Source organism: Pteropus medius, unplaced genomic scaffold (assembly GCF_902729225.1).
Source record: "Pteropus medius unplaced genomic scaffold, Ma_sr-lr_union100, whole genome shotgun sequence".
NCBI lineage: Eukaryota > Metazoa > Chordata > Mammalia > Chiroptera > Pteropodidae > Pteropus > Pteropus medius.
Genome location: NW_024344240.1, coordinates 12,276,017 through 12,288,438, shown reverse-complemented (window position 1 = coordinate 12,288,438; position 12,422 = coordinate 12,276,017). Strand labels below are relative to the sequence as shown.

At 30.5% G+C, this 12,422-nt stretch overlaps 1 pseudogene; it reads right to left on the bottom strand.

The window, feature by feature from the left end:
- Positions 1–4,109: 4,109 nt before the first annotated feature.
- LOC120607519 (uncharacterized) lies at positions 4,110–4,225 on the bottom strand (annotated as a pseudogene).
- Between the last annotated feature and the right edge of the window lie 8,197 nt (positions 4,226–12,422).

Genomic DNA, 12,422 nt, shown 5'->3' with positions numbered 1-12,422 from the left:
AGTACCTTTAGCAGCATTTTTTCCCTGGTTTTCGAACAAGAGGTCTCATGTTTTCATTTATCACTGAGCCCCACAAACTATATAGCCAGCCCTGACATCAGCAATACTTTTCTTCTTTACCTTATCTATGTGGCTTTCGAAATATCTGCTTTACTCTTCCATTTTTTTCTGCGACTCAACTCTTCCTCTGATATTCTGAGTCATTAGGCAAACACATGTATGTACATTAAAAAAAAAAACACATACGCATATATGGCTGCTATGAATATTCAAGTTTTTATATTAGTCTGCTTGCATTCTAATCATATGAATCTTTGGAGTCCCAGAAAAAGTGGGGCAATGATATCAACTACATGTATAATAGAGTAAAATGCAAATAAATAGGGCCTCAGGTTAAGTAGGAATTTTCAAAGCCTGCATGTAAAAGTAAATTCTATAAAAAAATTATGATAAACTAGACTAAATGAAAATAAAACTTATTACCTTCTAAAATTATCAGAAAATTAAATTGATGCTAAGGTACACATATGTGAAAACTATACCTAAGGGTAGGTGGGTATACTAAATATTATGAAATGTACAAAAGCAGCATATTATACTATTTCCTAATTTCTCCATTTATCTTAGATATTTTTTTTCTGTTGCAAGAAACAGTAGGTTACCCAAAGATACTATACAAAATGAGAAGAGAAGATGTAGGGACAAATCTGTCAAATTTAAAATCAGGCAAAATGAAAAAAAAAAATGTTATTTTTTTCACACTTGCCTTTACTTTGCCTGATTTTTAAATTCATTAAAGGAGAAAATCTGAATCAGAAAGAGAATGTATTAAGCTTAGCAATTTAAGTACTACTGATATTGGAAACTCAATTAATGGAATTAAAATTCTTTTTCTCTATTTCTTCTCTCTGTTACTATGTTATCCTTTCCACAATTCTCAACTTCTCTTTTGATTGCCAAATGGCTACAAAAACTCTGAAACTTACATATAAATCATTTGAAATAGTTCTTTTTTTATCCCCACAATTAAAAAAAAAAATCTTGACATCTCTTTTTGTCTTAATCAGTGATTTTTAACAAGGGGCAATTTTGTACCTCTGAGGATATTTAACAATATCTGAACACATTTTTACTTGTCACAACTGTGATGATGTGGATAGATGCTTCTGGAATCTAATGAATAGAGACCAGGGATGCCGCTCAATATCCTACAGTGTGCAGAACAGCTCTCCACAACAAAGAATTATCTGGCTCAAAATGTCAGTAGTGTCAAGGTTGAGAAACTCTGGTCTAAAATGAATGGTGTGTTTATATCTGACAAAAGATGGGGAAAGAAATATGCTGATAGATATAAACCTATCAGTAGTTGCTCCTGAAGGTCAGAGCAAGATTAACTCTCTGATGGCATGAGAAAGAGGAAGATATGTCTGCAAAACATAATGAGTGCAGTTTTGCCAGAAGTGATAAGCACAAATTCAGTAGACATCTACCACAGTTCTCTTCCACTCCACTCTTTGAATATATACATGTGTAGTCTACATTTTTATAGTTTAAAATATTTATATTCTGTTCTGTAATAATAATTTACACAGATGTTTTGGGCTCTAGTTCTACTTTTACATGGAGTCAATACTTTTTATATCTTCTCCATTCATCACATCGTATTAATGAAGTTATGCTCAAGGATTTTGTTCAATAAGAAATCTTGAAGGGAAAAACATCTCTGAATTCTTCAGGTTTGAAGTAGTACATTATCTATTTCTGTACAACAAATCTAGATAGTACATTATCTATTACTGTACAACAATAGTTATCTATTACTGTACAACAAATCACTCTAAAACTTATTAACTTAAAATATCATGTTTGTTCACAAATCTACATATAAAGTGAGTGTTTCTGCTTGTTGACCTGGACAGTTTCAGCTTTATCTCAGCTTCAAACTCATTCTTCTTCTCCACTGCTCTCTAATGTGAGGGCTGGGGCTGCAAAGCACATTCCACTTTGCCAGTTGTCTTTTTATTAGGTTCTGCCAAATACTGGAGGGAGTTTGCAAGTCTAGAGAAAGAGGAAGACATCGTTCCCACCTGTTTGCTTCTCATTCTTGAGCGTCCTCACAGGAACACTCTTCATCCTGGCAGAAGCGATTTATTCCAACATGTGAAACCAGCTCCTTCTTGCCTCTTTAGATGACCCTGAGGATTCAGCACAAGTTGAACAGTGCATGTTTCTCCCATGTCTAGGTTGTAGGCTGCCTGGCATCTATTCCAAGAGTCTAAGAAGTAATAGCTCCAACCTCTTCTGTCAGGGTTGTGGCAGATCTTTGCAATTACTATCTCAGTATTATTACCTTTTTTATTCTATTTTTTTCAATAATTATACAAAAAATTATAGAAAATATGATCTATTAAAATCACTGGTGTGGCACTATCTTCTGGGTAGACTCTGATTTGCTATAGTTCCTTTCTATAGTACTGACTGCTATTAAGATTTCTTTCCCATGATTGGTCCCTTCTCAAAAATCACAGTTGTAGTGCTTTGGAAAGAATTAAGGAAAGCAGAAGTTCAGGTCTATTTCCCTTCAGAAGACTAAGACTGAACACAACAGTGTATTAACCATTACAAAAAAGTCTCACTAGTGTTAAGTTTCTGGTTGAGCAAATCTCTTAAAAAGTGATTGATGATCAAGTATTCCAGATGCTGCCCCTCTGTCATTTCCATGTATCTACATAGTCACTTATATCAGCTGTTGAGACCAGATGCCAAACATCATGTAACTTGGCCTGCAGGAGGACTTAGATAAGCCATTCACCAATTTTGCTATTGCAAGTAATATATATATATATATATATATATATATATATATATATATATATATATATTTACATATTTACTTTAGAAGGAAACTCCTTATATTTCTAATAATATTTTATTTATGAGATGATTACAAGATGTCTTTACTCAGTCTTGCCAAACTTTAGCTTGCCAAAGTTTTATCTTAACATTTTTTCAAAAGTTCACTTTTCTTTGTGTGCTGCACTGTTTTAACCTGAGCTATAGAATCTCAGTATTTTATCGTGTAGGAGGTTAATAAATATTTACAATGACATTTTAGGACTAATACCAGATTTAGGCAAAGTGAGAACCCGCACCAAGTGTAACACACTTTAAACTGGTACAGAATGTAGTCTGATATTGCTTCTGTTTTTTCTAACTTAACTCACTACTTCAAAATTCATTTTGAAGCATAGTTTTCTTCTCTGGGAAGTATTCATACTGTATCTAAATTTGATAGGGAAAATCTAGATCTCAGCTCTCGTTCAAGGTTATAAAAACATGGAACTATAGTGCTGACAGCTTTTGTCTTTTTAATTCATTATTTGTTTTGTTTGGGGAAGTTTATGGCACTCACATATACATGGTATGTTAGTTACATTTCCAATAATAGGATTATTTTCTCTATATTTGAAATTATCCACATTTTTGAGAGAAAAGACTTTATTCTGAATTTTCTCCAAGAAGTGAGTCTAATTTTTGACTAGAGGATATATGAGCAGTATGCTGGTAAATACTTTACAATAGGCTCTCTAGAGGAAAACAGAAAGGCTTGATTTATAATATTTGTTGATTTTCATGGGTTAATACACCCACCATGGCCAATTTTGACTTCAGTTGCAACTTCAATTTCAACTGAATTTGGATTTGGGACAAAATCACTCTCAAAGGTAACTGCAAGTTGGCTCCAGCAAACACTATGAACATAAAATATGCAAATATTCTGTAATATAATTTCATTGTGCCCCTTCCATGTATGACAGTAGATAAAAAACTTCAAATTTGTAAATCATATATTTGGTTAAGCCACAATTTTTTCTGGGGCAGGGGCAGGGTTAGTTGATAAGCTTTATCTTTTTTTTTTTTTTTTTTTTTTAATGGTGACATTGGTTAATGAAATCCAGTAATTATCAGATGCACAATTCAACAGTAAGGAATATACAGACATTGTATTGTGGGTTTACCACCCACAGTTAGATTTCTTTCTGTCATCACATATTTGGCCCTTTTTAATCCATCTACATTTTTTTTTCTTTTTAATTTATTATCATTTATGCCTACAGCACCTGGTCTTCCTAGGTGGTTTCCCATCCAAGTACTAACCAGGCCCGACCCTGCTTAGCTTCCAAGATCAGACATCAGGCTTGTTCAGGGTGGCATGGCTGTAGACCATGGATCATGGCTTCACTGGGGCACAAACCCAGGACCTTCTGCATGTAAAGCAGAGGTGCTAACTGCTAAACTATGGAACTACATACTCTATCTACATTTTTTGATTACCTACTTTGTTAAAGACACTTTGTTTCAAGGAATGTTTTTAAAAAGGAATGCTTTTAAACAACAGGCTTAAACCTACTGAAACAAGATCCAATTACTTTGGGTATTTCTAAATGCATTATATGATACTTAATATCACCAATTGCTCAGAATTAGATTGTGATTATTGGAAAAAAATATTTTGATCTGAATCTACCAAATTTGTTTACTTCAAAGGTCCATCGATACCATTAATTTTTAAAATTTAGTTTTTACAACGTGATTGCTTACTAATAGGTTAGTGATCACACCAGATGTGTGTGTTATTGAGCAAAAGATTTTTCCGGAGTATATTCAATATTTGCCACTGATTACTGAGCAGATAAAAAAAATTATATATTTTATGTTGTTTCTTAGATTCATTTTTTGTTTTTCTAATCAAACTTCTGTTCTATCCCACCCCTCCCACCAAACTCTCCACCCATTCTCATGGTTTCCCAAATTTTTTGTAAGCATATATTTGATATGTCTATATGTATATGTGTTTTCCCTCATGTATATAGATAGATCTTGGAATAGTTCCATTTCTCCTTTTAGAAGCAGTCAAATTCCTAGTTTTTCAAGACAAGAGGATGTAATTTCTGAATAATGAGATGGAACTTTTAAAAGATTATAAAGTACAGAAAAATAGATGCAAAAAATAGATGTCCTAGAGAAAATAAAAGACGTTTTCTACTTTAAATTATGGTGATTATAGGAAACAACTTTCAATTGTTCTATGACTAATGTAGTTTTGTTGTGATTGCAGCTCAATTATAGAGTACAATAGTAGTCTGCCTAAATATTTTAGAAGAAAATTTTTTTATTTTTTTACAATAGGGACAATTTTAATGTTCATATGATAAATTTCCCATAAACAATATAAAATTAACTTGGAATACAGGTAGTTGTATATCATCCTTTTAAAATAAAACATTAAATTTTGTTGGAAAATACTTATACTTCTAAATGTAAATAGTATCTAATATGATTGATTGTGTTAATAATGTATAATAATTTTAAAACACTTACTATATTCCAGACACTGCTGTGTTAACTTGTGTACTTGTGTGTGTATGCATACTCATTTAATCCTTGAATTAAGTCCTGAATTAAAGTCTGCTTTCAGATAAAGAAACTGAGGCACAAAGAGATTGTCACCAATGGTAAATGACAAATTTGAGATTCATATTTAAGCAGTCTCTTTCTGAGCTTGGATTCTTAAAAATAGTACTATACTGCATATTTTCCTGTATTAACAAATTATCAAGCAGGATGCTGACAGTATGGGATGTGAATAAATTAAATGGATTTCAAAAGTGATATACGGAATCTAAGAAACAGAAAGCACAAACTAATCAAAAACAGACTCACAAATATAGAGGATAATCTGATGACAGCAAGAGGGGAGGGTGTTTGGGGGGCTGGGAGAATGAGATGAGGGGTTAAAAAAAATACAAATTAGTAGTTGATAGATGGTCCTGGGAGTTGGGAGCATGGCATAGGGAATGCAGTTAGCATTAATGTAATAGCTAGATGGAGAGCCAGAGGAGAGAAAGAGCAATAAGTATATAAATGTATAACCAATGTATCATATACTTGAAACTAATAATAAAATAAAAATGAAAAAAGGGAAAAAAAGGAAAAAAGAAAAAAAAAGAAATTTTAAAACCATAAATTTCAGTTTTTAATTTTTTTTTCCTTCAGTTCTGTGCATTTGTGCTTATTTGTTGTTCTCTATAACTGTCTTTACCAAAGGGGTAAGGTTAAATTTTAATGAAATAAAGAATTTTTCACAAAATTCATAGGAAAAAACACAAATCTTGTGAAATAATGTATAAATATTATTTAATTTGCATTTGAATTATAAAATTATCATATTATACTACTTTCTAATTTTTTTCATTGTGTAGCATACATATTTATTATAATATATAATGAATATAGCATATTTATTATATACTAATAAATAGTATATAATTCATTTTATAGTATAGTATATTAATGCAATATATTAATGCAATATAAATGTTAATATATTTTATATGATATTCTAATATATAATATTGTTAATACTTCTGCATCAATCCATGTCCATATCACTTATTTATTGATTACTATATTAATTATAATAGTCATTACAGTAGTTTTCTACCTAGGTATCTTGGTTACAATCTCCAACTTATATCTGTACAATTCATACTTTTAGCGGTCACTTGACTCTTTTCATACACAAAGTTTTGTTTTGTTTTGTTTTGTTTACATGTATTAAACAGCACCCTGATTTTCATCTGGAAAACCATCTTTCCTCTGCTCCATGTAATTGAAGAGCTGAGCACTTCAACTTGAACTTACCCAAATGGCACATTGCTATCCCGGCCAAGATGTTTCATTGCCTTATTATATACATTGTAGCAGAACACACCTTCAACTACTTGGATATTAATTTGTTAACAAATAGAAAAACATAACAATGTACAACAAAGTTGGGTCCTACCAAAAAATACAGACTACACAAAAGTAAACACAGCAAAGATGGGTCTGATGATGCTAATTCATTCATGACTAAAGCCAGATATATGTATATACATTTTACTTATCTAAGCCACAAATATGTCTTCATCTAATAAATATTAATGTATTTTTAATAATTAAATTTATAATTACATAAATACGTATTACAATTGTTATTATGAACTGCATAAGCTAGAGTTGACTTTTTTATTTGTCACAGGTAAAAAAAAACCTTAAATGATGCAATACACTTCATTACTAATACAATATTAATTTTCTATGAATCTAAAGATCCAATCATCATTTTAACTTCATTTTTCTGAAATTTAAAGCATTTCTTATGTTTAAATGTACCCTCACATTCTCTCTCTCTTTTCTCTCTCTCTCTGTTTTCTTTATTTCTTTAATTATACAAGAGATATTTTCATATTTGGTAAATTAGAAAACAAACAAATAATAAACTATATCATCCTAATCCCACAATTCAAAAAACTACTAAAACTTCATATAAGTTTAGTTTTTTTATTTTATGCAATACTTTTTTCAAAAATGTATATATATTCCAAATAAATATGAATTATAATCTGCATAGTTTTTATTTGATTAATGCCATAAATATCATTCTATGTTAATAAATACACACTTCAAACATCGTTTAATGGTTATATAGCATGCCTTCGTTTGGATAGAACAGTTCATTTACCAATTTCCTTGTTTCACACATCCAGTTGTTCACTATTATAAATAATACTACATTAAACATTGATATGTAAACATATATTTGTGTGCTTCTTGGATTGTTTTCCAGGAATAAAGTTTTAGAAGTTGAATTACTAAGTGAAAATTTATACCCAGTTTCAGAGTCTTTTTTCTATTTCGGGTCTATGTTCCTCATGAGGTTGTCCTAAATCATCTTGATATTCATCAATATGGAGTTATAGCTTATTATTATTTTTTATGAAATTTGCTAAGAGTTAGACCTTTCATGTTTATAAGGCATTTCTTTCTTCATATATTTTTTCATTTTATTTCTTTTAGGCATATATTTATTCATAACACATACACATATATGTACATACATATACATATATAGACAAATATAGATTATATCTTCAATATCAAAAATATGAAATAATATATTCATATTTTTCTTAAAAACTTTTAAATATTTTGATTTTGATGTATGCTTAATTTATTTTTAACTTATTTTGATTTAAAATATAAATTATGTGTGTAATTTATTTTTTCTAAATTACTAATTTTTTTATAAATTTAATTTTATATACACTTAGATAAATTCCAGGATTAAAAAACTGTGTTCCATTAATACTCTTGTTTTTCATAGAGTATTGCTTTACTTACTATAACATTGTAATTTTAATATTTTGAAGAAAAGTATCTTGTAATTATGCTTTTATTTCTTTTTTCTTGTCTATTTTCTCACATTTGTGTTCAAAAACTATTCCAATGTAAAATTTATTTTACTAGAAATAAGTATAAAGCTTTGTGGGTATTGCAATTTTTCTCATATATTCTATAAGTACAAAAAAATCCTATTGATAGATTTTCTTACTGTAAACTCTCCTTGCCTTCTAATAATTAGCCCTATTTGGTCATTATTTATTATTATTTAATATAATTATGCATAGAATAAAGTTTCAGAATTTTTACTATAAATCTCTTTGATGTTAAACTTACTAGGTATAAGTCAATGTTTGTTTAAAGTTTCTTATCCTCCCAAAGTTTCATTTTACACACAATGGGATGCACAAATCTAGGTGAATGGTTCGCTTATTCTATATGCATGTGTCCAAAAGAGGTTACTTAAACTTATTAATAATATTGATAATCTCCTATCATGCCAGTTGTGCCAAAAAAAGTAGAAAACACAACTACAAATATTAGAAAAAGCTATGTTACTAGTGATATTATAGACATTAATGGATAATAAGTAAACATTATGAACAGCCTTATTGTAATACATTCAAAAACAGAAGAAATGAACATATTCTTTGAAAGACACAAATTACCCAAAATCAAAACCAAACAACTCTTTTATAATTGATTTTGCTTCATTGTAAAATCCCAGCAGTAAAAAAAACTGATAGACAAAAGGCAGGTCAAGTTGATAATACTTTACTAAAGGGTTAATTTTTAAAGCTGCGAGCAGATGTTGGAAAACCATAATAGATAGTGCAGTACTTGAAGGGTAATAAAATTTGAGCTATTACTACCTTTTGGCCTGAAATAACAAGTGGATGGATAGGTTAATAGAAGCTTGATTGAGAGAGCATTGTAGAGAAGTCTGTGAGGAAAAGGAAACTGAGAGAAAATTGAGGAAAACTGAGGAAAAAATACTCTAAATAATTTCTTATTTCCTATTGTCTTCTTGATATGGTTCCCCAAAGATGCAACATAAACATAAGCCAGAGCAAAGAACCCATTAATTTAATGACACTAGTTCGCCTTCTGGGGAACAAAGCTGCATGGAGATTGTTGAAGGTCAAGTATGATTGCAATTACCAACACATTGGTCAAAGATACAAATAGAGATAATTGTCTATACACTGAAATTAGTAAAGAGCAAGAAAAATTTACACCAAAACTCTATATCTTTTCCCTTTCACTTCATTCACGTCCTTTTAACAACTATTAAAGGGGAATAAAAGGCAGGGTAGCTGAATTCTCTGGTAAAACCATCACATAATAAAGTTAATAACTACACAGATTTTGAGATAGATTTAGGCACCATTTCCATATATTATTTACTTCTTATTTTCAAGGAAGTTGGCTATTGAACAAATTAAGTTCTGTTTTACTTTTAACCCCGTTAATTTTATTTTTAATATTTATGATGAGTCCAATGATCTTATCAATTATTTCCTTGCATATGATCTTTAGTGATAACAGAAACATAATTCAAAGAGAAAATGACATAGAAATATTAAATGTTTATAGGCATTAGTTGTAGTAGAATATATCAAGGTCTCAAAACTTTTATAAGTCCTTTATAAATATGTAGATAAATATACATATGTGAATTTCTGACAACATAATTATTGCTGAGAAAAGATAAGATAAATTTATTTTTTTTGAAAATTTCAAACCATATCTAATAACTGATGTTTATTACAACATATTATTAAAGTTTGGCTTAGGTTTTTATTAAATTATTTAATTTTCAATATTCTTTTTTCAAATATTATATTTTTAAAAGAATAAAACAATTTAATGTTTAAAATCTTCATTGGTTTCAGTAAATAATAGACTTAAATTTAATATAATACAGTTAATTATATAATTCAGTTAGTTTTGAATATGTATGTACTTGTATTATATTTAAAATTTCTAAATTTTAAATATTAAAACTAATATTAAAACTAAAATTGTATACAAAAGTACTATGATAATAGTACTATAAAGCCAGAAACTTATGGCTGAAAACTAAACCTACATATATTTTTAATTTATTTGATTGATCTTAATACGAATCTTCCTAATTTTTAATGTATGTTATTGTTAGAAATATCAACGCAAATGTAACATTTTCCCACAGAGAAGAAACTTTTTTTTTCATAAAGAAACTTTTGCATAGTAACATACAATAGAACTTTTAAGAAAATTATTATATTTTTTTACTATGCTACCTGAAGTCTTTTGATGTTTTCAAAATTATATGTTAATGAGTATTTTCCATTAAAAATTATAACTTTTTTTAAAGGTACAAGTCAGTGAAAAAATATGTGACCTGAGCATTTTGTATTTTTTTGTTTTTTAAATTACATTTATTGAGGTGATAGTGGTTAATAAAATTATACAGGTTTAAAGTATGCAAATTCTATAATACATTATCGTATATTACATTGTGTGTTCACCATCCAAAGTCAAATTTCCTTTTGTCACCATATATTTGACTCTCTTTACCCTTATCTACCTCTCCTGTCCCTCCCTGCCTTTCCCTCTGATAACCACTAAACTGTTGTCTGTGTCTATGAGTTTTTATTGTTTGTCTTGTTGGTTTGTTGCTTTCTGTTTTCTATCCCACATATGAGTGAAATCATATGGTTACCAACTTCTGTCTGACTTATTTTACTTAGCATGATTATCTCAAAATCCAGCCATATTTTCTCAAATGTCAGTATTTCACCTTTTTCTATGGCTGAATAATGTTTCATTGTATATATATTTACTACATCTTCTTTATCTAATCATCTATCAAAAGGCACTTTGGTTTGAGGTATTTTGATGTTCAAAGCTAAGTCATTTTGTGTGTGTGTTCTAATAACTGAAAAAGAATTCTAGAATAAGTAATATAGAAGTTCTTATTCCATTTGGGATGTGGAAAGAAATAAAAGCATCTCTATGAACTTAACAAGAAAAAGTAGGACGAATTAAAAAATCAAAACCGCTTTTGAACCCATCAGATAGCTGAGATCTCAGGGTGACTCAGTAGCCTGAGATACAAAAGAATATGGACCCTGTCCCAGGGAAGCCAGAAAGTGAGCACTGGTTACCTATGGAAGAACAAGAGGAAGAGAAGGCAGAGAAAGAACAAGTGGGTATAGAAGAATTCAGCCAAGTGTTATAATTAATCACTAAATGCCATGCACTAGCTAGCATGAGAAAGAACCCCTGGTAGCTGTGCACACCAAGTTTCCACTAACTCAGGCATCTCTGCAGACCTTCCTTAACTGAAGCGAGAAAGATTGTGGGGTAAGATGACTTCTCTTAGAGGCAAAGGCTTAGAGGAGGAGCTTTTCCTAGGGCAAGAACAAGAAGCAGATCATAGAGACGTGCCTTCCTGAACAAAAATGAAAGAGCTATTGTGGAAAGGTGAAAGGGTAAAAGATGCAACTCTCTATTGCTCAGGTAAGGCAAAGGATTTGCACCTCCTAGATCCACCGAAATAGAAGGCAGAATTTGCCCACCAGGGGCATCTGCCTCGGGGAAGAGGGACAAGCTTCAAAAGCTGGAGATTTAGGGCCTGCCTAAAACTGACACTAAGACAATGGATAAAGAAACACATTTGACTAAGAAGGCCTTACCATTACTTTCTGCTTGACTTTATACAAGCTTCTTCCTGCCTCTAAGTTTCTAATCTCCCTTTTCTTAGAAAATTCACTTTAGAAATCTTGTAATTATAAATTACTTCATGGATGCTATGATATGTAAACATTTTTTGAAGCTTCTTACTAGTTTCAAGACCTGAAAATGTGTTTCTCAAGGACCTGAGGGCCATCCTTTTGAAATGCAATTATCAAGGAAAATAGTATCCCTATCTCCCAGCCTCTGTGGGGAAGATAGGATTCTGACTTGGGTTAGGGCTTCTTGCTCCAAGTTGTAAAATTTCCTTCTGCCATAAAGATAGAATGATGTTTACTTTCCCTTAAAGTCTGTTTGTAAGCACAGATGACCTATGATCTCCCCATCTCCTCTCTTAACTCTTACATTCTTTTTTCCAGTGGAGTTGAGTTCAGTTTTCGGGTCTAGAGACTCCTCCATTGGAATAGCCTTGAATAAAGTCTTCCTTACCTGTATAACTTTGTCATGCAATTTTT